Below are 25,449 nucleotides of genomic sequence, written 5' to 3' on the forward strand. Positions count from 1 at the left end.
GAAATGTTTATATATAAAACAAACTCTTTGCTCCCAATAGTGGTAGGGCTCACATACACCTGGCTGTGTGCTGGGAGGTCACAAAGCACATGTCAGTGGCACTAGAATGGATCTTATGGTTTCATGTTTGCATATCAGGAGAGTTTTTAGGATCCAGAATCTTCTGTTGTGGAAGGAACAATGTATAGCTAGAAGTGCAATCCTGTCATCTGTGAAGCAAGAGAGAAAAAGGTGTCTGAAAAGATGACATAGCCTTGGTCTTAGATGACAAAACTCAATTTACAAGAAAGGGGAGTGGGAGTAAAGGTAGGAGTGGAGAGGAGAAAAATAGAACTAACATAAAGAGGGATTGGAATGATAGTACAGCGAGCAGGTATCTTGTCTTGCATATGGCTGATCCAGATTCAGTTCTCAGCATCCCCTATGGTCCTCCCCTGCATTGCCAGGAGTAATTCTTGAGTGCAGAGCATGAAAGTAAATTGTATTCTGAGGAGGTGAACTACTGTATGTGTGTATTGCACAAACGAAATCTGGCACCAGGGCGAGTTTGTGTGCCTAACAGGAATCCTAGACTCTAAGGCGAAATCTGTGCAAACCTGGAAGTGCAAACTCTCTGCTCAGGCTGGCTACCTCCAGGTCTCTGGAAACCAGGGAGGAGATTGTCTGTGCTGCTTCCTGCTGCCCTCTGCAGTCCATGAAAGGGGAATCATGTTTTGACCCAGATAGGGACAGCACCCCTAGGGGTGTAGGCACAGCACCCCTACGGGTGGGCAAGGTAGAGAACAAGGAGCTGGCATAGCAGCAGCTCTCTTGGATAGACTCCACATTACAACCCCAGCAGGCACGTTGCCTTCCAGGTTCTCGACTAAGCCACCACACAGCTGAAACTGTCTTCCTTCACTGTTGACTGGAATCACCTGTCTGAACCTCTTTTTATCTGATTAATGTAAACCCTCTAAAGCGCTGATCCTTGGGGCCAGAGCAATAGTACCTTGTGTGTAGCTGACCTGGGTTGGATTCCAGCATCCCATATGGTCCCCCCATTCCTTGCCAGGAATGATTCCTGTGATCAGAGTGAGGAGTAAACTCTGAGCACCACTGGTTGTGGCCCCAAAACAAAAAAAAAAAGAAAAAACTTTTATCCATTTCTTTATCAGGAATAAGGTGAAGAAACTGACAGGAAGTCAGTGTCAGTCAAATAGGAAATTACAGCTGTTTGGTATTGTGTGTTTTTTTTGTTTGTTTGGGTCACACCCAGCAGTGCTCAGGGGTTACTCCTGGCTTTGCACTCAGAAGTCGTTCCTGGCAGGCTTGGGGGACCATATAAAATGCAAGGGAATCAAACGGGTCCATCCAGGATTGACCATGTACTAGGCAAACGCCCTACCGCTGTGCTATTGCTCCAGCTCCTGTTTGGTATTGTTGAAACCAAAAAGAAAATGTGAGGCAAGGCCAGAGAGATGGTGCCACAGTTATAACAACTGCATTGCTTGTGGCTGACCCAGACCTGTCCTCCAAGCATGATCATAGCTGGGTACTCCAAGAGGCCCCTGACCACATCTGGGTTAGCCTTCACCTGGCTCTGGAGGACCTCAGGAAACATGAAAATTTCTAATTATCACATTGAACCAGTTGACTGAGGATCCCCAAAAGGATGTCCCCAGGCCACCTGAGCACTGCTTGGAATGTTCCACCCAAAAGAAAATATGGGGATTTTCTTACACACTTTGAGTTCTGGATATCAATGAGTAAGAGACTGAAGAGAGAGTTCAAAGAGCAGGACTGCATGCACAGTACCCATAAGACACTTAGTTCAGGGCTGGAGCTATAGCACAGTGATAGGGCTTTTGCCTTGTATGCTGCCGAACCTGAACGGACCCACAGTTTGGTTCCTGGCATCCCAATTGGTCCCCCAAGCCTGCCAGGAGTAACCTCTTGAGCACCGCCACTGGGTGTGACCCAAAAACCCCCCAAACAAAAAAGACCCTTAGTTGAGTTTCCACCCCACAGCTGCATTTTGCTTAGCCCTGGTGGCCTACAGCTGTGTCATGGTGCCTCTGAATATTTCTTGGGAGCTGTATCCCTCCAAAATAATAAAGGTAAGCAAGTTTTGGAGTCCAGTGTAGTAACTGGTTTTATGGATTCAGTCTAACTGAGCAATGAAATACTGTCTCCTTGGTTAGTTGTGAAAATTAACATACATTTTTAAGTTCCAGAACCCAAGAACATTCAGATATGGGCCAGGCACTGAGCTGCTCTTGCACTTCGCAGTCACACATCTCTCTCAGAAATGCATGCACACCAGCCACTGGGGCTCACTCTCTGGCCTCAGCTAAGCTTCTCTCAGTATGCAGTGGGTGGGTGGGTATTTCTCTGGAAATGCAGACCCATGTACCTTCTCTGGACCCCCTGCATGAAAGACACCTTTAATAGAATTCTACACGTAATTATTTTTCCATAAACCTGCCTGTCAGTGTAGCCCCAAAAAACAAAAATAAAAATAAATGAAGAGAGGACCTGGAGCAGTGGCGCAGCAGTAGAGCATTTGCCTTGCACACGCTAACCTAGGACAAACTGAGGTTCGATCCCCCGGTGTTCCATATGGTCTCCCAAGCCAGGAGTGATTTCTGAGTGCAGAGCCAGGAGTAACCCCTGAGTATCAATGAGTGTGGCCCCAAAACAGAAAATAAATACATAAATGGAGAGAAGAAACTGACAGGAGATCAGAGAGTGGCTCAAAGAATGAGGACAGTTAGTCTTTGCTTGGAGGCTGGTTTATTTTTAATATGTGAGCATCTATCTTTTTTTTAAATTCTATTTTGTTGTTGTTGTTTTTTGTTGGAGATCAAATCTAGGACTTCACTCATGTTGAGGCTGCTACACTACCCCTGAGTTGCATCTTTGCTACCAGTGGTAAAAAGGGACCTAGAGAAAAACTAGAAAAGAATTAGGGGGGGGAATTTCTATTAACTGGAAAGACTGAAGGTCACATTAAACTCATTCTTCAAAATACAGAGGCAGGGCCAGAGACAAATTACAGAGGTTAAGACACTTGCCTCACGTAAACCTGTCCTGTTAGGGGCCAGAGCAATAGCACAGCAGGTACAGTGTTTGCATTGCATGTGGCCGACACGGGACCGACCTGGAACCTACCTGGGTTTGACCCCTGGCATCACATATGGTCTCCTGAGCCTGCCAGGAGGAATGATTTCTGAGCATGGAGCCAATAGTAACACCAGAGTACTGCCTGGTGTGGCCCCCAAACAAAACAAAAAATAAGCCTGTCCTGTTTGATGCCACATACATTTGTGCCATACATACATTGTGCCACATACATTTCTCAGAGCACAGCCAAGAGTGAATCCATGAGCACAGAGCCAAGATTTGACCCAAATGAGAGGGGAGATGGGAGAGGGAGGAAGAAGGAAGGAAGGAAGGAAGGAAGGAAGGAAGGAAGGAAGGAAGGAAGGAAGGAAGGAAGGAAGGAAGGAAGGAAGGAGGAAGATGAGAGAAAGAAGGAAAGAGGAAAAGAAATGACAAAAGACTGGAGAGATATTACCAGAGGTAGGTAGGTCACTGTGGGGACCATGTAAAATACACACACACACACACACACACACACACACACACACACACACACACACACACACACACACGAAACTAAACTCACCAATCAAATCAGATTCTCCTTAGGAGAAGAGGTAAGGTAAAAGTAGCCAGCCCCGGGGCCGGAGAGATAGCATGGAGGTAAGGCGTTTGCCTCTCATACAGGAGGTCATCGGTTCGAATCCCGGCGTCCCATATATGGTCCTCCCGTGCCTGCCAGGAGCAATTTCTGAGCCTGGAGCCAGGAATAACCCCTGAGCACTGCCGGGTGTGACCCAAAAACCACAAAAAAAAAAAAAAAAAAGTAGCCAGCCCCCTCAGTCAGTCCGGGGAAGGTTTCGACTCCTCTGCAGGGAACGGAGGAGAGTTCAATGCTTTGGTGGCCTTGGGGCCCAGAGCAAATATTCCTGCATTGCTCTCACGGTATAAAGGGAGTTCCCAAAACACAAATCAATGGGCGCCCCTCGGAGGGGCCGAGCCCGGAGCCTTTCTCCCAGAAGCTGGCGACTGGAGAGGACTCCGCGGCCCAAGAGCTCGGCCCAAGGACAGTCAGAGATGGTTATAAAGGCAAAAAGTCAAGTCAAGTCAGAAAATGAGGACAACGGGGAAGAGGGTGCGATCAGTTAAGCAAGTTGGGGAAGCCAAATAAGCTCGTTAACAGAGAAGACAAGACGCTTATGGCCGGGAAGACCAATTGGCTGTGGCAAGGGGGAGCCTGTCTCGCCAACCGCCTCCCCCGGAGGCTCCCTAGACCGAGGACGCGCCTCAAACGTCATCTCGGGGGTCTCGGGGGCGGGTCGGCCGTTTAGCCACGCCCTCTTCTGGGCGGGTTATGTAAATTACAATAGACCGCGCGGGTGGGGCAAATTCGAATAGACGCGAGCGTGGCCGGTTCCTCGCTCGGGAAACGAGGCCGGAGGATGGCGCGAGGCCGGCCCGGCGTGCGGGGGGCGGTGCGGGGCGGGTGGGGGGGCAGAGGCGCAGGCGGCTCACCGTGAGCTGAACCGGGGCGGCGCGGGCAGGGCCAGGGGGCCGGAGAGTGAGTGAGCATCGCTTCTCGGCCTTTTGGCTAAGATCAAGTGTAGTATCTGTTCTTATCAGTTTAATATCTGATACGTCCTCTATCCGAGGACAATATATTAAATGGATTTTTGGAGCTGGGAGTCGGAAGAGGAGCTTGCTCCGTCCGCTCCGCGCATCGACCCGGTATTGCAGTACCTCCGGGAACGGTGCACCTCCCCTCATTTTCGGTGTATACAAAAAAAGACCTTGATTTTCCTATGACCTGTGATCTTACTTATGTACTGATACTGCCTCAAGTCTTTCCGCTTATCCTGGGTTTGGTTTTACACAAAGCAAAATTTGTTACCCATATCTTAGTACTATTTATCAGACAGGAATCTTACAACCCCATTTCCTTCTTGCTGTGATGCCCTTGTGCTCGTAAACGACCGTATCCGCAGCCCAGGGAAGGTTAAAGAACGATCCCTTTTTTTTTCTGGGACACACCAGGTGACGCTTAGGGTTTACTTCTGGCTATGCGCTCAGAAGTCGCTCCTGGCTTGGGGTACCATGTGGGAGGACGGGGGATTGAACCGCGGTCCGTCCTAGGCTAGTGCTGGCAAGGCAGGCGCCTTACCTCTAGCGCCACCGCCCTGGCTCCTTTTTAGTGTATTCTCTTTTTTTTGGGTCACACCCGGCGTTGCTCAGGGGTTACTCCTGGCTGTCTGCTCAGAAGTAGCTCTCAGGGGCTTAAAGTCGAGGTCACAGGAAAGAACTTGACATGATATGCATCATTTCCTTCAGGTAGTGCTTTCCTTTGGGAGAAAGTGGCGCTGTAAAGGAGACCATTACCAAGCAGCCCTGGAGGAGGACTCCATCCCTGGCATCCTCGCGTAAAACCACTCAAGAAGGAAAAAAGGAGGCTACTGCAAAGGTGTGGGCCACTCCCAATGTCTGGGCTGAATTTCTCTTTTTGGCTATCTAATTTCTTTCTTTCTTTTTTTTTTTTGGTTTTTGGGCCATACCCGGCGGTGCTCAGGGGTTACTCCTGGCTGTCTGCTCAGAAACAGCTCCTGGCAGGCAACGGGGGACCATATGGGACACCGGGATTCAAACCAACCACCTTAGGTCCTGGATCGGCTGCTTGCAAGGCAAACACCGCTGTGCTATCTCTCTGGGCCCTAATTTCTTTTTCTTAATATTTTAGGCGATAGGCCCTAAGAGCTTTTGGGGCCAGACCAGAGAAGGATAGGACACAGGGTTTCTTCACCAAGCAGGCAATGAGAGGCCAGAGATGATGTGGACTTTCCCGGGGAGAGTTCCAGAAGGCCACCCAACCTCAGTCTGGCAGCGGTGCCCAGGAATCTGCATCCAGGCTGAGGGCCCTGGGTCTCCTAAAACTTAGGGGATTTTGATTTCGGAAGGATTCCACCAGAGGCTATTTCGGTCTCTCCAGAGAGCAGATGAAAACTCTGAGCCTCCCCCGCTCACATGCGGTTCAGTTTGCCTAGACTCGAGAACCAGAAAGGCAGAGGATGGGTGGGCAGGAGTCCCTGTCCTTCCCCCATGGGGGATGCTTTCGCCTGCTTTGCAGCCACGGCCGCCTGTCCTCTAGGAGCAGCCCTGACCCCCTCAAATGTCCTGGCCTCGTTGAACCGGGAGTGAGCCCTAACTGACCGGTTCAAATCTAATGCAATCCAAACTGAGACTGCGTCCCCTCTTCTGAGTCCATTTGTTTGTCTGTTTGTTTGTTTGGGGGGCACGGGCGTGGATGCTCAGGTCTTCCGACTCACTCCTACTTTGCTCCGGGGAGCACAGGCGGTGTGGCTGGGGCACCGAACCGCTGTGGACCTGTGTGAGTGAGGCAAGCGCTTTTCCAGCCTGCACCGCCACCGGAGCCCGGCCTAGGTACTCAGGGGTTCCTCATGGCAGACCCGGGAGTCCACAGGGGAGGCCGAGGCCCGAACCCCGGTCGGCCGCGTGCAAGGCCAACACTTTAGCTGCCTTGGGAGTGTGACCTCGGGTGTTCTCGCTTTAACGTCTGATGCATTCGCCATCTAAGGACGATTGTCAAAGGGTTCTTGCAGCGGGGCTGAAGCAGGCGCTTGCCCGTCCACTCGCGCATCGGCCTGGGATTGGGCTGGCCCTGGAACAGGAGGGGTGCAGTCGAGTCCCTCCTTGGGGCCCAAGATGTGGCTGTCAGAAGTTGACACGAGAGACAAGGCAGCTCTGGGGGACGCAGGGGGGCGGGAAGCGCCGTCCGCTCCCTCGGGTCCCCCTCTGGCGGTTTGGTCGCCAACGACCGTCCGGCCGAGGTTCCACTAGAGGCTCCTGGCGTGTCACCGGGAAGGCAGTGAGACCCGGAGTTGCGGCTCTGCCGGGACCCAGTCTGCCGGGTCGGGACGGAAGCGCAGCGACCCTAAAGCGGGACGAGAGAGGTTCTGGGAAGGAGAGCGCCCGGGCAGAGCCGGGAGGGCGCAGCGGCAGAGTCGTCGCCTAGGCGGCACGTCGGGCGCTGCCACCAGCAACCGGGCAGGCGGGATGCGCGCGTTGAGGCTTCCGGGATCCTCGCGACCCGCCGCAGGCCCCGCCCTGACAGCCACGCCCACCAAAGGCGTTGAGGGCGGGGCTTCTTGCAGGCCAGCGCTCCAGGATTGGAGCCTCTTGTTGTGGTCACGCCTCTAGGGGCGGTGCATGCAGATTAGGGCCGCGCTGTCACCCGGGAAGTGGGGAACCAAAAATGTAGAAAACCAAGACTTGGGGAAGCGCGGCCGCGTGGGCGTCCCTCGGACCGTGGAGTAGGCCAGGAATGGAAAGGATGGTGCGCCCTCCACGTTTTACTTTTCAATTTCAGTGCTGTCACCATAAGCTAAAGATAGGTGTCCGAATCTGGCAGGGGCGAGGGCAGCGGGCATCAGGTATCGCTTCTCGGCCTTTTGGCTAAGATCAAGTGTAGTATCTGTTCTTATCAGTTTAATATCTGATACGTCCTCTATCCGAGGACAATATATTAAATGGATTTTTGGAGCTGGGAGTCGGAAGAGGAGCTTGCTCCGTCCGCTCCGCGCATCGACCCGGTATTGCAGTACCTCCGGGAACGGTGCATCTCCCCTCATTATGTGTCTAAGAGAAGAACTTGGTAATACAAGGATGTCTTGTCATTCCTTTTTTTCACGCTAAAAAAGATGTAGATGGTTATTAGGAAGATGCTACTGCGGAGTCTTATAGAACTTTTCCAGGCTTTAGTTTATTTGTTTTATTTTTTTGGGTCACACCCGGTAGCGCTTAGGACTTACTCTGGCTCCAGGCTCAGAATCGCTCCTGGTAGGCACAGGGGTCCATATGGGATGCTGGTATTCAAACCACCATCCTTCCGCATGCAAGACAAACATCTTACCTTCATGCTGTCTCTCCGCCCCATTTTTAACATTTTCTAATAGTGGTGTGCCTCGTGATTTTTTTTCATGAAAAAGTGTGCTTTTGCATAGAAAGGTTGAGAAACACTGGGGTAGGAGAACCAGCAGCCCAGGAAGAGAGCTGCATCTATTCCACTGCTCTCCCTCTTGCCCCCCCAGATCGTTCTACCTCCATGCTATCTTTCCAGCTCCCCCTCACTTTTTTTTTTTTTAATCTCAAAAATACAGAAATCCTACATTCCCTAGTGGTCCTAGGGAACGAGGTCGAGGGGCTGGAGGGCGTGGAGGCAGAAAGCCTCCCAAAGACCCTAAGAGTTTTTTGTTGCAAATCAGCCTTCGATGGGGCTGGATGATGGTGAGATGGAGGATGAGGATTAGTAAAGATAATAATCATATGGAGGGGCCGGAGAAATAGCATGGAGGACATTTGCCTTGCATGCAGAAGGATGGTGGTTTGAATCCCGGCATCCCATATGGTCTCCTGAGCCTGCCAGGAGCGATTTCTAAGCATGGAGCTAGGAGTGACCCCTGAGCGCTGCCGGGTGTGACCCCCCAAAAAAAAATCTTATAGAAATGTTTTCATATATAACACTTTTGAGTCCATACCTGAGGAGGATAGGACACAGGGCACGGGGTTTTCTTCACCAAGCAGGCAATGAGAGGCCAGAGATGATGTGGGCTGTCCGGGGGGAGAGTTCCAGAAGGCCGCCCAGCCTCAATCTGGCAGCGCGCCCAGGAATCTGCTTCCAGGCTGAGGGCGCTGGGTCTCCTTGGATTTTGATTTTGGGAGGATTCCACCGGAGGCTGTTTCGGTCTCTCCAGTGAGCAGATGGAAACACTGAGCCTCCCCCGGCTCACATGCGATTCAGTTAGCGAGGAGAACAAGAAAGGCAAAGGATGGGCGGGTGGGAATCCTCGTCCTCCTTCCCCATGGGGTGGCGCTTTCGCCCTGCTTTGCAGCCACAGTCGCCTGTCCTCTTGGAGCAGCCCTGACCCCCTCAAATGTCCTGGTCTCCTTGAACCGGGAGTGAGCCCTAACTCTGACCAGTTCAAATCTAATGCAATCCAAACAGAGACTGCCTCCCTTCTTCTGAGTCCATTTGTTTGTCTGTTTTGGGGGCATGGGCATGGATGCTCAGGTCTTCTTTCCGACTCTGTGCTGGGGATCACTCCTGGTTTGCTCCGGGACACTGAACCCCTGTGGACCTATGTGAGGCAAGAGTTTTATCAGCCTGCACTGCCTCTGCACCTGGCCCCAGGTATTTAGGGGTTACTCTGTGCTCAGGGATCTGTGCTCAGGGATCATTCCTGGCAGACCCTGGCAGAGAACATAGGGTAGCCCAAGGCACCGAACCCAGGTCGGCCGCGTGGAAGGCAAACGCTCTAGCTGCCTTAGCCCGAGAGGTCTGTCTTTCCTCTCAGCTGACTGGTACATTGGAGGCGCTTGGCCCGGGATTCGCGTCAGGTATGGGGTACAGAGACTGGGAGGAGGGCAGCAGGGGTGGGGCAAAGGTACCCCACCCTGAGTTGAAAATGTGACCTGTGGGCCCGGAGAGATAGCACAGCGGTGTTTGCCTTGCAAGCAGCCAATCCAGGACTAAAGGTGGTTGGTTCGAATCCCGGTGTCCCATATGGTCCCCCATGCCTGCCAGGAGGTATTTCTGAGCAGACAGCCAGGAATAACCCCTGAGCACCGCCGGGTGTGGCCCAAAAACAACAAACAAACAAACAAACAAAAAGTGACCTGTGGGCAGGCTGAGAGAGTGGGTGTAGGGGTGGTGGTAGTGGTGAGTCGTTATTATTTCTCCTCATTTTGGTGTAGAGTGTAAGTAACTTCGGGTATTATCAGTTTAACATCTGATGCATTCTCCTCTAAGAAAAATATGTTAAGAGGTTTTTGGAACGGAGAGCTAAAATAGGAGGTTGCTTAATCCACTCCGCGCATCGGCCTGGTATTATTACAGCTTGCTCAGGAACGGTGCCCCTTTGGGGCCTAAGATTTGGCTGTCAGAAGTTAGCACCGTGCTTACTGCCCCCAAGATAAGGGAGCTCAGCTCAGCTCTGGGGTAAGTAGGGGGCTAGGCTTTCGCTTTAGGCGTTCATGCTCTTTTATTCTCTCTGGCTTCCAGCTCATTGGAAGAAGCCTGGTCGGCCCAGGGAGAGTAGGGTTTTGCTTTTCTGGTTAGATACTTATGTATAACTTGCCGCCCCCCTTTCTGGGCATTCAGGAGTTGCCTGGGATCGTCCTCGAGTGAGGGAGGGAGGTGAGGGGCGCCTGCCTTAGAGAGGCCTTGGCCCCTCACCCCCTTGCTGTTTGGGGGCAGAAGGCCTTAAAGGCCTCTGGCAGTCGCTCAGGGCTCCTCCTGGCTCTGCGCACAGAACTTGCTCCAGGCAGGCTCTGGGGACCAGAGTCACATGGGATGCAGGGCTCGAGCCCTACTCGCATTGGTACATTGGAGGCGCTTGGCCCTACTCGCAGTGCTCTCCCTCGGGCCCTTCGCAGCGTTGGTAGTGGGTTTGGTTCCATCACACCGGCCCAGGGGCACAGAGGGGTCTCTCTCGCGTCCCGAGAAAACACGCCCGGCCGCGGCCCCGCGACCCCCGATCCCTTCCTCACTGCACCCCACCAGCACCGTCCTGCTCCCCACCCTTCCAGAAAAACGCGGCCGGGAGTTGTGCCCTTAGGCCTGCGTGGCGGAAGGGCACTGGGGCCCTGCCACTCGCGGAGCAGGCCCGGGTGGCTGGGGAGCGCTGGCCGAGTGCGCGCCAGGGGCGGGAGGGGGCGAGTGCGTGGAGGCTTCCGGGATCCTCGCGACCCGCCGCAGGCCCCGCCCTGATAGCCCCGCCCACCGAAGGCCGCAGCCAGAGGGGCGGGGCTTCCCGCAGACCCGCGCTCCAGGATTGGAGCCTCTGGGTGGCCCCGCCTCTGGGGCGTGTCCAGGGAGTGGCGTATGCAGATTAGGGTCGAGCTGTCACCCGGGAAGTGGGGAACCAAAAATGTAGAAAACCGAGACATGGGGCCGCGCGGCCGCGTGGAAGTCCCTCGGACCGTGGAGTAGGCCAGGAATGGAAAGGATGGTGCGCCCTCCACGTTTTACTTTTCAATTTCAGTGCTGTCACCATAAGCTAAAGATAGGTGTCCGAATCTGGCAGGGGCGAGGGCAGCGGGCATCAGGTATCGCTTCTCGGCCTTTTGGCTAAGATCAAGTGTAGTATCTGTTCTTATCAGTTTAATATCTGATACGTCCTCTATCCGAGGACAATATATTAAATGGATTTTTGGAGCTGGGAGTCGGAAGAGGAGCTTGCTCCGTCCGCTCCGCGCATCGACCCGGTATTGCAGTACCTCCGGGAACGGTGCACCTCCGCTCATTTTCGGTGTATACAAAGAAAGACCTTGATTTTCTATGATCTGTGCTTCTGTCTGCGTACTAACACTGATTTTTCTCAGGTATTTTACATTTGTCCACAGAGCAAAGCATATTACTCATATCTTAGTACTAGCTAGTAGACGGCAATCTTACATCCCCATTTTTTTTCTTCTGTGATGCCCTTGTGCTCGTGAATGATCATTTCCGCAGCCCAGTAACTTGATATGGGGGAGGTTAAAGAACGATCTCCCCCCCCTTTTTTTTTTTCTGGGATACACCAGGTGACTCTCAGGGGTTACTCCTGGCTATTCGCTCAGACACCTTACCTCTAGCGCCACCGCCCCGGCCCCTTTTTACTGTATTCTCTTTTTTGAGGTCACACCCGGCATTGCTCAGGAATTACTCCTGGCTGTCTGCTCAGAAAAGCTCCTGGCAGGCAGGGGACAATATGGACACCGGGATTCGAACCAACCACCTTTGGTCCTGGATCAGCTGCTTGCAAGGCAAACACATCTCTCCGGGCCCTTTTAGTGTATTCTTATAGCTGTCAGGTTTACAGTTTTTTTTTTTTCTTTTTTCATTTCTTTTTAGTGTATTGTATAGCTGTTTTTTTTTTTGGGGGGGGGTGTTCACACTCGGTAACACTCATGGATTACTCCTGGCTATGCGTTCAGAAGTCGCACCTGGCTTGGGGGCCCATTTGGGACTCCGGGGGATCGAACCGCTGTCCATCCTAGGCTAGCGCTGGCAAGGCAGAGACACCTTACCTCTAGCGCCACTGCCCGGCCCCTACTTTTTTTTTTCTTTTTTTCTTTTCTTTTTAGTGTATTCTATAGCTGCCTTGAGAAGGATCTAAGTGCTCTGCATTTCTCCTAATTTACGATTAATTAATTAGGATTAACAGTGAGCAGGTGGGTCGGCGAGGAGGTGCTAGAGGTAAGGTATCTGCCTTGCAAGCGCTAGTCAAGGAAGGACCCTGGTTCGACCCTTGGGCGTCCCCATATGGTCCCCCCAAGCCAGGGGCGATTTCTGAGCGCTTAGCCAGGACTAACACCTGAGCATCAAACGGGTGTGGCCCCCCCAAAAAAACAAAACAAATAAAAAAAAAGAGTGAGCAGGAACCTCCAGTAGTCCCCATCGCATTCGCATTTTATTTTATTTTTGTGTGTGCGTGCTTGGGTGACCATATGGTTCTCAGGGGATCGAACCGACCGTCCTGGATCACCCGCGTGCAAGGCAAACGACCTACCCCTGTGATATTGCTCCGGCCCCTTACATGCTGTCGTGGTTTCCGAAAGTCTGGGCGTCCTGTGGTTGCTAAAGGCCTAAGGCCTCATTCTGCGCAGTTGTCATGGGTCCCTCCGCAGCTGTGCCACCCGGGTCCAGCACTCAGAAGCACTCAACCGACCTCTCCAAGTGGTCAACTTAGATCCTGCCGCTGAACAACTTCACTTACTCGGTGACGGCCATGACCCCTGGCAACTGACCGAGGTGACCGTTGCGACGGAGAATGAGTCTCTGCAGATTGGTTCTGGTGTGGTATTTTGCAAGGAGTACTTTGACAGCGACTTCGACTGGCTCAATGGCTCCAGAACGGTCTGGGTCACGTAGAGGTTGGCTGCATCCTTTTTGACTGTCCAGGTCAGCTCGAGTTGTACACTCACTCACCTGCCTATGATGACAAAGCTGGTTCAGCAGCGGGAACATGTGGCAGTTCCGTGTCTGCGGCGTTTTCCTGGTTGGATCTTCGTTCATGGTAGAGTCGTTCAAGTTTATTTCTGGCATCTGGGCAGCCTTGAGTGCTATGATATCGCTTGAAATTCCCCAAGTTAACATCATGACAAAAATGAATTTGTTGAGTAAGAAAGCTAATAAGGAAATTGAGAAGTTTCTAGTCCCAGATATATATACAAATTGAGAGGTTTCTAACCCAGACATATATACTTTAATAAGATGATTCTTGTTACCCCTTCCCCCATTCTTCCTTTGTAACCTTACCTGCTAGTAAGACCTGTCCATTTCTGGGAGGGGTCTTTGGGAGGTATCTAGAAGAGCACTTCAGGGGCAGGATGGAGAGAGGGAGGAGAGATTGATTGAGAGATTGGGAGAGATTGAGCAAGGAGGAAGAAGCAGGAGGGGAGGGATGGCTGAAAGAGTTTGATTGGAGCTGGTGAGATAGCGTGGAGGTAGTGTGGAAAGGATGGTGGTTCGAATCCCAGTATCCCATATGGTCCCCAGAGCCTGCCAGGAACAATTTCTGAGTGTAGAGGCAGGAGTAACCCCTGAGTGCTGCCGGGGTGTGACCCAAAAAACAAAAAACAAAACAAACAGAAATAAAAAAGAAAGAAAAAGGGGTTGATTGCAGGACTGATTATGAATCTGGCTGGAAAGGTTATGATAGGCCACACATGTTAGCCAGGGCCTTGAATAAAGCTGATGTCTCCTAAAACCTGACTGATAGGAGTCTTCCTTGCTGCCACTCTAAAATCTCAGACCCGCCAGCTGAAGGGGCTTAGAGACACGTGTCCTGGACTGGATGAGAAAGGCCTCACCCTCCATCCATCACCATCCAGCCCCATCTAGGGTTGTATTATTCAACAAGTGACTTCAGAAGCAAACAATTCAAAAAATTGATTAATGCCATCTATGGGCTCTGCTTGATGATTACAGCATAATTTGGTTTTACGATCAAGTCCTATGAAGAAAGTACGAACATTGTATTAGAGCATATTGATCTTGCCATTCAATGAGGAGAAGACTTGAAATTCAAAGAACCAAAAAGAACTTGAAGATGAACTGTCTCCTATGTTTGGTGAATATTTTCAAGAATGCCAGAATAAATGAAGAGTTTGTTAAAAATGGAACTGTAGGGCCCGGAGAGATAGCACAGCGACGTTTGCCTTGCAAGCAGCCGATCCAGGACCAAAGGTGGTTGGTTCGAATCCCGGTGTCCCATATGGTCCCCGTGCCTGCCAGGAGCTATTTCTGAGCAGACAGCCAGGAGTAACCCCTGAGCACTGCCGGGTGTGGCCTCCCCAAAAAAAACAAAAAAAAAATGGAACTGTATACATGAGAAGGGTTGTCAAATCAACAGAATTTTCTTCACTTAAAGTCATTTCATGCAGAAGGACGGTGGTTCGAATCCCAGCATCCCATATGGTCCCCTGTGCATACCAGGGGCGATTTCTGAGCATAGAGCCAGGAGTAAACCCTGAGTGCTGCTCGATGTGACCCCCCCCCAAAAAAAAAAGAATGGCTGCTAGAAAACTATTTATTCCCCCCCACCTTTTTATTAAAGTAAAACAAAATAGTTTATTGAAAAAAATTTGAAGTTGAGAGGAATAAGGAGAGAAAGAATATGTGTTCATGTGAGAACATAGACTTTTCCAAAGTGGAAAAACCCTATAGGTTTTTGTTTTCATAAAAAAAAAAAAATGAGGGGCCGGGCGGTGGCGCTGGAGGTAAGGTGCCTGCCTTGCCTGCGCTAGCCTAGGACGGACCACGGTTCGATCCCCCGGCGTCCCATATGGTCCCCCAAGAAGCCAGGAGCAACTTCTGAGCGCATAGCCAGGAGTAACCCCTGAGCGTCACAGGGTGTGGCCCAAAAACCAAAAAAAAAAAAAAAAAAAAAGGGGCTGGGAAGGTGGCGCTAGAGGTAAGGTGTCTGCCTTACAAGCGCTAGCCAAGGAACGGACCGGACCGCTGTTCGATCCCCCGGTGTCCCATATGGTCCCCCCAAGCCAGGGGCGATTTCTGAGCACATAGCCAGGAGTAACCCCTGAGCGTCAAACGGGTGTGGCCCAAAAACCAAAAAAAAAAAAAAATGAAAATGACAGCATTTTTTAATCTAATGTTGAATAGTCTGAAATTATTGCTACTAAGTGTCATGTTTTGGGGCTGGAGAGATAGCATGGAGGTAGAGCGTTTGCCTTTCATTTAGAAGGACTGTGGTTTGAATCCTGGCATCCTATATGGTCCCCCGAGCCTGCCAGGAGTGACTTCTGAGCATAGAGCCAGGAGCCTGAGCGCTGCCAGGTATGACCCCAAAACCAAAAAAAAAGTTTTTTTGTTTTGTTTTTTTGTTTTTGGGTCACACCCAGTGGTGCTCAGGGGTTACTCCTGGCTGTCTGCTCAGAAATAGCTCCTGGCAGGCACGGGGGACCATGTGGGACACCGGGATTCGAACCAATCACCTTTGGTCCTGGATCAGCTGCTTGCAAGGCAAACGCCGCTGTGCTATCTCTCCGGGCCCAAAAAGTTATATTTTAATGACTTCAGTTTAGAAATAGTTTAAAGGATGGTGCATATATTGCAAGCAAGAACCAGGTTCCATCCCTAGCAATGCCCAGTCTCTAATTTGCCACCAGGAGTGACCCTCCCCCACCAAATCAGAAATAGAAATAACCTCCAAAAAAACAACAACAACAAAGGAAAAAAAAACAAACAAGAAATAACCTCCAGGTGCTACATTGTGTGGCCTAAAATCTCATCCCCTTCCTTAAAAAAAATTAATAGCATCAACTTAGATTTTAAAAGTTGAGGAGCCAGAGAGCTAGTACAGTAGTCAGGTGCTTGCCTTGCATGCAGTCACCCTGGATTCAATTGCCAATAATGCATATAGTTTCCAAAGTGATCTATAAGCACAACCAGAAAAAAAGATTTTAAAGTTGAAATTTCAATGAAGAGGGCAGAATATGCAAAATGGAGCAAGGAAAAGCTTCTTCAACAAGTGGTGTTGGCACATCTGGTCAGTCACTTGCAAAAAAGCAAACTCAGACCTCCATCTAACACCATGCACAAAGGTCAAACTCAAATGGATTAAAGACCTTGATATCAGGCCCAAAAAACCATAAGGTATATTGAACAACAGGTAGGAGGCCCGGAGAGATAGCACAGCGGCATTTGCCTTGCAAGCAGCCAATCCAGGACCAAAGGTGGTTGGTTCGAATCCCGGTGGGCCCATATGCCCCCCCCCCCCCCCCCCCGTGCCTGCCAGGAGCTATTTCTGAGCAGACAGCCAGGAGTAACCCCTGAGCACCGCCGGTATGGTCCAAAAACAAACAAACAAACAAACAAAAAAGATCAACAGGTAGGTAAAATACTCTGTGACATTGAAACTAAAGGCAAGCAACACTCTTCCAATAAGTGGAAATTAAACTGACGGGACTATATTAAGCTGAGAAGCTTCTACACCTCAAAGAAAATGGTGCCTAGGATACAAAAGTCACCCACAAAATGGAGGAAAACTATTCACCCAATACCCATCAGATAAGGGGCTAATATCTAAGTTATGAAGATTCCTCAAAAAACTAGAAATTGAGGTTCCTTTTGATCTAACTATACCACTCATAGGAATATACCCTAAGAACACAAAAACACAACAATGCCTTCCTCACACCTATATTCATTGCAGCACTATTTACAATAGCCAGACTCTGGAGACCACCAACATGTCCTTGAACAAATAAACAGCCAAAGAAAAGTGTGGTTCATATACACAATGGAATATTATGCAGTCATCCGGAGAGATGAAGTCATGAAATTTTCCTATACCTGGGTGTACATGGAATTGATTATACTGAGTGAAATAAGTCAGAGGGAGATAGACACAGAATAGTTTCACTCATCTATGGGTTTAAGAAAAACAAAAGACGGGGCCGGAGAGATAGCATGGAGGTAAGGCGTTTGCCTTCATGCAGGAGGTCATCGGTTCGAATCCCGGCACCCCATATGGTCCCCCGTGCCTGCCAGGAGCAATTTCTGAGCCTAGAGCCAGGAATAACCCCTGAGCACTGCCGGGTGTGACCCAAAAACCCCCCCCAAAAAAAAAAAAAAAAAAAAAAAGAAAAACAAAAGACATTGTAATAATGTCCAGACAACAGAGGAGGGTTGGAAGGTCTGGCTCTGATGTGAAGCTCACCACATTAGAGTGGTGAGCTTAGTTAGAGAGATGACTACACTATCATGACAAAGTTAATGAATGGGATAATAGAATACCTCTCCAATACAGGCAAGGAGAGGGTAGGGACAGAGGGTGCGACCCCCCAATGAGGGACTCCCCACCCGCGGGGGTGTGGGAATGAAGGTCGCTAGTAATTTGTGGGTTCACTTGAGCATATCCGATCTGTGAAGTAAACTTAAGAGGTTAGTAAAGAGGATGCTTTAGACAACTCTCGCTGTTCAAAAAGATTTATTGCCCGGGGAGACCAGCTTTTAAAGACAAAATACGTCATAGGGGGTGTTACAAGTTTCCACCAATTACAGCTTGCAAGCACTCATTAGCATAAGCTGGGGGCAGGAAATAGGGAGGGGTAAAGAGGTAGACCTGAGCACATGTTTGTACTGAAAGCAGAGTCATGTCAAACATCTTGTTTGTACTGAAGGCACATGTAAAACGTTACCAAACAGGATCTTATAAATCTTACTCAGCAAGCATAAATAAAACATCAGCTGTAAACACATTAAATCTTTTTTTTTTTTTTTTTTTTTTTTTTTTGGTTTTTGGGCCACACCCTGTGACGCTCAGGGTTACTCCTGGCTATGCGCTCAGAAGTTGCTCCTGGCTTCTTGGGGGACCATATGGGATGCCGGGGGATCGAACCGCGGTCCGTCCTAGGCTAGCGCAGGCAAGGCAGGCACCTTACCTCCAGCGCCACCAGCCCAGCCCCAACACATTAATCTTTTGCTAACACAAAGGCAAGTTGCTCTATATGGGTAACTCTCCTCTGGCTGGGTGTTTTGGGCTGCTTTGAATTTACTTTAGAGTTTTTCTATTTTTTTTGTCCTCAGGGGATGGGTGCCTCTGGTCACTTGGGTAACAAGGTCAGGGATTTCTGAGACACCAGTTTGTTCTAGGTTCCATCAGCTCGGCTCCCCACAAGAGGGAAATGGGGGGGCATTGGTGGTGGGAATGTTGCACTGGTGAAGGAGGATGTTCTTTTTATGACTGAAACCCAACTATAATCATGTATGGAATCATGGTGCTTAAATAAAAAAAATTTCAATGAAGATAAATACTTTTGTGCAAAGTAACAGTTATGGTCACTTAAGACCAGTTTAACTTTACTGTGGGATGATTATTATTGTTTTTGGAGGGGCAAGAATTACTGAAAAGAAAAACTACATTTTGGGGGCCAGAGAGATAGTACAAGAGTAGGGCGTTTGCCTTGCATGCAGCGACCCAAGACAGAGGATGGTTTGATTCCCGGCATCCCATGATTTCTGAGTGCGCAGCCAGAAAGAACTCCTGAGCACTGCAGCCGGCATGACCCAAAAACCCAAAAAACAAAACAAACAAAAAAATTTACACTTTTTCCAAAGGAGTAAAAGTCGGCAAAGATTAAAAGTAAGAAAAGAAAAAATGGGGGCCCATATGGGACCTCCCCAGGGGATTGAACCACAGTCCGTCCTAGGTTTAGCCCATGCAAGGCAAATGCCCTACCGCTGTGCCACTGCCTATGGCCCCAATTTTCTACACACACACACACACACACACACACACACACACAACACACACACGTATATAACTTATTTTTTTTTTGTTTTTGTTTTTTTTTTTTGTTTTTGGGCCACACCTGGCAGTGCTCAGGGGTTACTCCTGGCTGTCTGCTCAGAAATAGCTCCTGGCAAGCACGGGGGACCATATGGGACACTGGGATTCGAACCAACCACCTTTGGTCCTGGATCGGCTGCTTTGCAAGGCAAACGCCGCTGTGCTATCTCTCCGGGCCCGTATATAACTTATTTTACATCTATCTTCCGGTGAACTATGACTAATATATAGAAAAAATATTATAAAAATTCTTGTGGTTGGTGGAGAGGAAGAAGTATGGCTTCCAAAGGGTATTCTTCATGTGCCACTTACAGACAATACTGAGCAAAGTGAATCAGACGGACAGGGATAGAATGAACAAATTCATTTGTGGCATATAAAAAAGATAGTATGGTAATATTCAGATATAATAGAGACAGGAAGCCAGGAGTTTCAATGCTTTATGGGATGCTTGCCACAAATAGTGGAAAGATATAGTTAGGCCATAGAAGGAACCACTATGACACTGATAGTTGTCACTCCAGCTTATTCATTTTCTATCTCTTGTTAGTGGTACAAAGAACAATGAAAGGAAACTCTGAATGATTCCTCTTAAAGGCAATAAAAATGTAGATATTTTCTCTAGGAGAAGCAAGGTGCTAAACTCAATACCTAAGAAGTTTTTACAAACTCTTTTTTGACTTTAGAATTTTAATAAATTCACCTCTGTTTCTAAAGCTTTACTCCTCCACCAGACTCACTTCCATCAATTCACCCTTTTCTGCATTTTATAAGTGTGTAATCATTTTTGTATAAAATAAATAAGAGGAAAACAAACTGTTAAAAAAAAAAAAGAGGGCCTGGAGAGATAGCACAGCAGTGTTTGCCTTGCAAGCAGACCCATCGAGGACCAAAGGTGGTGGGTTCAAATCCCGGTGTCCCATATTGTCCCCGTGCCTGCCAGGAGCTATTTCTGAGCAGACAGCCAGGAGTAACCCCTCAGCACTGCCGGGTGTGGCCCCCCCAAAAAAAAATAAAAAAAAATAAAAAAAAATAAAAAAAGACCATTCTAATTGTCTTAACAGTTATACTAGGAAGAAACAAATACAAAACCTCTGCTGAGGGGCTGGAGAAATAGCACAGCGGTAGGACATTTGGCCGACCCAGCCCCGATGTGTTGGTTTGAATCTCGGCATCCCATATGGACCCCCGTGCCTGCCAGGAGAGATTTCTGAGCACAGAGCCAGGAGTAACCCCTGAGCGCCAACAGGCCTGGCCCCCAAACAAACAAAAAATACCCCCAAACCTCTGCTGAGGGGGCAAATAAGCTTTGTGACAGTGACTCTTCTCTGGGAAAGGTAGCAGAGATAGGAGCAGTCACAGCATTGGCCTTCAAGCACCAAGAGAGATAAGTGCTGACCTTTTGGGAAGTAAAGGTCCCATAACCACCACCTACCAGCCCCTCATCTCAGTCTATTGAAATAAACTGTTAACCTAAGCATATCCATTTCATAAATAAGTACATTCTGAAAAGAAGAGGGAATCATCAGAACAACTGTTTCTTGAAAGCTTTATTTATTTTCAGTTCTACCATATTTAATGGCTACATAGAGCTTTTTACTTGGCATCAATCATTTCTGACTGGATGCCGACACAACTCAGCATTGCGCCAGCCAGCTGAGATGATCACTGATCTCTCCATTCCTTTGGGGTGACTCTGCCAACCGGGGACAGGTTCCATTCGACACCGATTTGTGTTACTGCGTAAGTCCACATCGCAACACAAAAAGAAAGCTCCAACCGGCTAATATGGCGTTCCCATACTTGTCATGGAAGTCGGGGGTCCCCTTTCTGGTGGCTCTGCCTTGCCACCGCCTGATGAAAACTTGGAACCCGGAGGCGACTCAGCGCGTTTCTGCCAGAGGGAACATCTTGAAGCTGAAAACGGAAGCACAGAGACAGTTAAGTGGAGGATGGTTATTGCAATCCCGATGGGGTAGAGCCCTGGATAAAACCTCAACCTTCTTGGGTCACCCGAGGATCTCTTTTTTGTTTTGTTTTGGGGCGACACACAGGGATGCTCAGGGGTTACTTCTGGCTCTGGCACTCAGAAATTGCTCCTGGCTTGGAGGGACCCTATGGGATGCTGGGGGGATCCAAACCGTGGTCCGTCCCAGGCGAGCACGGCAAGGTAGACGGCCTTACCTCTAGCGCCACAACTCCGGCCCCATCTGAGGATCTTAAAACCTATGTGGGATAACCTGAGGGCCTCAATCCATCAGGATAAACATCCTTAGGATGGGCTGGCCGCTCAACCCCTCGGGGGGTGCTTTTCCTCTGGGAGGAAGAGCAAAGAGGAAGCAGCCAGGGGACCCCCGGGCCCAGCAGCGTTTCCCATCAGCACCAGCTTTCCAGCAGTAGCACATGTCAAGCTCCCTGCTGCTGAGCCTCCTCCGCCGCCACATGTGAACCTGGGAGAAGCGGCGTGGGAGACAGGCGGGCCACGGGGTCAGCAGGACAGGCCGTCACGGAATGCCAGAGCACAGGGGGGGCCGGTCTGTCCCTGCTGCAGGCAAACCCGGCGCAATCCTTCCAGTGCTTTAAAGGGAAGAAAGGGATCGTGCACATCTCCATCTCCTTCCTGGGGCGTTGGGAGCATGGTAAGAAGCCCGTCCACTCGTCCCCTTCCTGCCAGCTCCCGAATTCCCCGTGGAACGTCCCAGGCCTGGCGGTCACCTTGGGCCCTTGTCCCCGTCACCCTCGCCTCCCTTTCCAGGAGGGTCAGGGGGAGCCAAGGGCAGCCACTTCTCCCCGCCTGCTTCTCTCTCTCTCGAGTGGGGGGCTCCCCTGGGCTTTCTGAGGACCCTCAGCCTAGCTGGGCTTGGGGGCGCTCCTTCCCCCCCACAGAGGCTCTTCTTAGCTCTCCTCGGTTCATCTCGCGTCTCAATGCCTCGTCCTCCTCCTGCGGCCCCTCCACCCCCGCACCCCCGCCCGCCCTCGGCCGGGAACCCGCAAATGCGCCGCAGCGGGGCCTGGCGCGGGCCTCGGGGGTCGCGGGGAGGGTCTCCCGCCGGAGGGGCGCTCTGCCCGGGGACCTCGACTGCTGGCCCTCGCAGGCGCGCTCACCCTGGGCTCCGGGGCCGGACGCCGGCTCCTTCCTCCTTCCTTCTTCGGGGGTCGCTCGCTGGCCGGGGTCCTAGGGAAACAGATGGGGAAGGGGGGTCAGGGAAGTCACCCCCACCTCCACCAACCTTGGCGGATGCCCCGCCCTTAAGCAAGTCGTCACCACCTCGGCCCCACCTTTACTCCTACCTCACCAATGATTCGTGTCCACGTGGCCGAAGTCTAGCCCTCAAGGACTCTCCTTCCCCGCCCACTTCCTATCCTATATAAGGGGGAACTCGGGGCCCACGATTCCAGTGTGCATTTTACCAAGGAACGCAGTTTACTAAGCGGTAGCTTCCCAATCAGGACTCAAGAAGCTTAGCTTGTCTGCTCTGTTATCGGAGTCCTGCTAGAGACGTTGCTCCTGTCTTGGTCAAAGAAGTTCATTGGAGGTAAACCGTTTGTTACTTCAGTGTTTCTAGTTATGGTCCAATTACTTATGCGTTTCTAGACTCTTCTCATATTTATTGTCCTCCAGCCTTATATATCCACCTGGATTGGTTTCTTTGCGGTGGAGAAATATCAGTTAAGCTTCTCCCAGGAAAAGGAACGCTAGAATGGGATTTATTCTCTCCCTTTGGGAGATATTCCTGGACTCTCAAGTTACCAATTTTGTTACGGTTCAATTTTACTCAAAGGAATGGTACCCGGAACTGGTGAATCTGGACCCTATGGAACTATCAGTGACATGTTTTATTGGAAATTGCTTCTGGAGGTCCTTCGCTGGTTACTCGAGCTCATTATAGGACCTGGTATTAAACGCATTAGTTTGGCATTGTTCAAGTGCATTCTGTTTAGATGGAAAGCACTTGGTTTGGCACTAACAGTTATTATTGTCGTGGGGTGGTTGCTCTTTATGTTTCAATCGAAAATTTGTACTCCCATATTCGCATCGCTGGAGTGGTCTCCATCAGTTACAGTATATAGAATTTCTGTGCTGGCTAATATGGCTACGGTGTGCATAGGCATTGGCTGGTGGGTAGGAAATAGACAGTGTGGAAATTGTAAAGTGGCGACCAGTAGGGACGCTAAAAAAATGGGGATCCTAGGAAAATCCAGACTGGGGGTTCAAGCTGATAAATCTAGCACTACCATCAAGGATATAGGGTATTTTTGCCGGGAAAAAATCAACTCCGGACACGTACTTTAGACACACACGATTTAAATCAGAATCTTGACACTGATGACCAACTTCCGGTGCTAAGTTCACAAGGGAGTCCTGATTCTGTTCACGATATGGACTCCCATGTTAGTGCCAACTCAGACAATAAATCCCATTCCAGTACTCCACATCTCAGGCCTCAGAGCCCTGTGCAGGGTACTTCTGCTCATCTGGCCTCAACTCCATTGCAGACAGTCTATGTTTCAATTTATCAGCCTCTCGAAATGGAGGATGTGGAACGGTTTAAAAAAGCATGGAAAGATTTTGAGGCGACCTCTCCATCCTGTCTGGAGATACTAAGAATTTGGTGTCAAAAAACAATTTGGGGGGGCCGGGCGGTGGCGCTGGAGGTAAGGTGCCTGCCTTGCCTGTGCTAGCCTAGAACGGACCCGCGGTTCGATCCCCCGGCGTCCCATATGGTCCCCCAAGAAGCCAGGAACAACTTCTGAGCGCATAGCCAGGAGTAACCCTGAGCGTCACAGGGTGTGCCCAAAAACCAAAAAAAAAAACAAACAAACAAACAAAAAAAAACAATTTGGGCTCTGTATGACTTTAAAAAACTTGCTGAAAAATGCCTGCCATCTAGACAGCAAACTGAATGCAGAGGGTGTGAAATCCAAACTGTGTAGTCCGGATGGCACACCAAAAAAAAAAAAAAAAAAAAGAGTGGCAGAGGGTAATCCCTCGATTATTAATGGGAGAAAATCAATATTCAGATGTCCAGGCACAAGCGGCTTTACCTAAGGAAATCTCAAAACTAATTAAAAGACATTGCATTGTCTGTGTGGGAAAGAAATGATGCTACAGTACTGGTGAGGGAAACCTTTTTAAGAATCATCCAAGGTCCCCATGAGCCTTATGTAGAATTTGTGGCTAAGCTTAAAGATACTTTGAAAATACAAATTAAAAACGATGAGGTGAAGAAGTTTCTAGAAAACTGTTTGGCTTATCATAATGCGAATTCGGCTTGCAAATTGGTATTGGCTCCATTAGAGGAAAAAGCTGATTTAAATGTTGTGAAAGTGTTTTCCTTTCAACTCATTCCATTTCTGGTCTTCCTTGGATGTCCATAGCCGAGGGCCTGTAGATCAGCATTTTTCTTTTTTTCTTTTTCATTTTTTTTGTTTTTGGGGTCACACCCGGTGATGCTCAGGGGTTACTCCTGGCTGTCTGCTCAGAAATAGTTCCTGGCAAGGCACGGGGGACCATATGGGACACTGGAATTCAAACCAACCACCTCAGGTCCTGGATCTGCTGCTTGCAAGGCAAACGCCGCTGTGCTATCTCTCTGGGCCCATAGATTAGCATTTTTCAACCACTGTGCCATAGCACACTAGTGTGCATGAGATATTTCTTGGTGTGCTGTGGGAGAAATTCCAATTTCATCCGTAACATGCGGCTTCAGCACATTAGATTCTAATGCTTTATTTCATAATAAAGTAATTATAAAATGATTTTTTGTGTGTATTTGATTCCTACTCAAGAGAATTACTTTATATATGGTCAATATAGGGGCAAGTTATTTATTTATTTATTTATTTAGCTTTTTGAGTCACACCCAGCCGTGCTCAGGGGTTACTCCTGGCTCTACACTCAGAAATCCCTCCTGTTAGGCACGGGGGACCATATGGGATGCCGGGATTCGAACCCATGGTCCTGCTTGCAAGGCAAAGGGATGGAGTGGGTGAGGTGGCGAATCGTGATTGCTTCTTCCGCCTTTTGCTTGGAGTGCAACTTCGGGTGTTATCAGTTTCACAGTGATGCATTCTCCTCTAAGAAAACTATGTTCAAGGGTATTGGAGCATAGGAGGCTTGCTTAGATCCACTCCAGGGAATCCTTCTTTTAACTAAAAGAGGTAAAAGTGGTAGTCTGTGTGCAGGTTGTTAATATCTGCATACTTGCAGGTCCTTCTTTGAACTAGAAAGAGGTAAAAGTGATAGTCTGTAGAATCAAATGCAGGTCCAGAAGCCCCCGCAGGTGGGGGCCCCGGCCAGCATGAATTAGCTGGGAAGGCTTCTCAGACAAGCCCGCACTTCTATTTGCTGAGTAGAAGCACAACCACACTGTAAGAAAATTAAGAGAGGTTAATAATAAATGGCCTAAGACAATATTTCACTGTTCAAAAGGCGTTTATTGAAATACAACTCCTTCTTTTTATAGTGAAGGAGAAGGGGGCAGTACAAAGGTGCTGTCAA

General features: G+C 49.6%; 3 non-coding genes and 1 pseudogene across 3 annotated transcripts; all 4 read left to right on the forward strand.

Annotated features, from left to right (window-relative positions):
• The first annotated feature begins 4,655 nt into the window (after window positions 1-4,655).
• LOC126033626 (U2 spliceosomal RNA) lies at window positions 4,656-4,846 on the forward strand. Its single transcript, XR_007504475.1, has one exon. It is a non-coding gene; the product is annotated as a U2 spliceosomal RNA (small nuclear RNA).
• A 2,682-nt stretch (window positions 4,847-7,528) lies between these two features.
• On the forward strand, window positions 7,529-7,719 carry LOC126033634 (U2 spliceosomal RNA). The gene has a single exon (XR_007504476.1). It is a non-coding gene; the product is annotated as a U2 spliceosomal RNA (small nuclear RNA).
• Window positions 7,720-11,038: 3,319 nt separating this feature from the next.
• LOC126000913 (GPN-loop GTPase 3-like) lies at window positions 11,039-14,239 on the forward strand (annotated as a pseudogene).
• LOC126033647 (U2 spliceosomal RNA) lies at window positions 11,202-11,392 on the forward strand. Its single transcript, XR_007504478.1, has one exon. It is a non-coding gene; the product is annotated as a U2 spliceosomal RNA (small nuclear RNA).
• Window positions 14,240-25,449: the final 11,210 nt, after the last annotated feature.

The sequence above is a fragment of the Suncus etruscus genome, chromosome 1 (genome assembly GCF_024139225.1).
Source record: "Suncus etruscus isolate mSunEtr1 chromosome 1, mSunEtr1.pri.cur, whole genome shotgun sequence".
NCBI lineage: Eukaryota > Metazoa > Chordata > Mammalia > Eulipotyphla > Soricidae > Suncus > Suncus etruscus.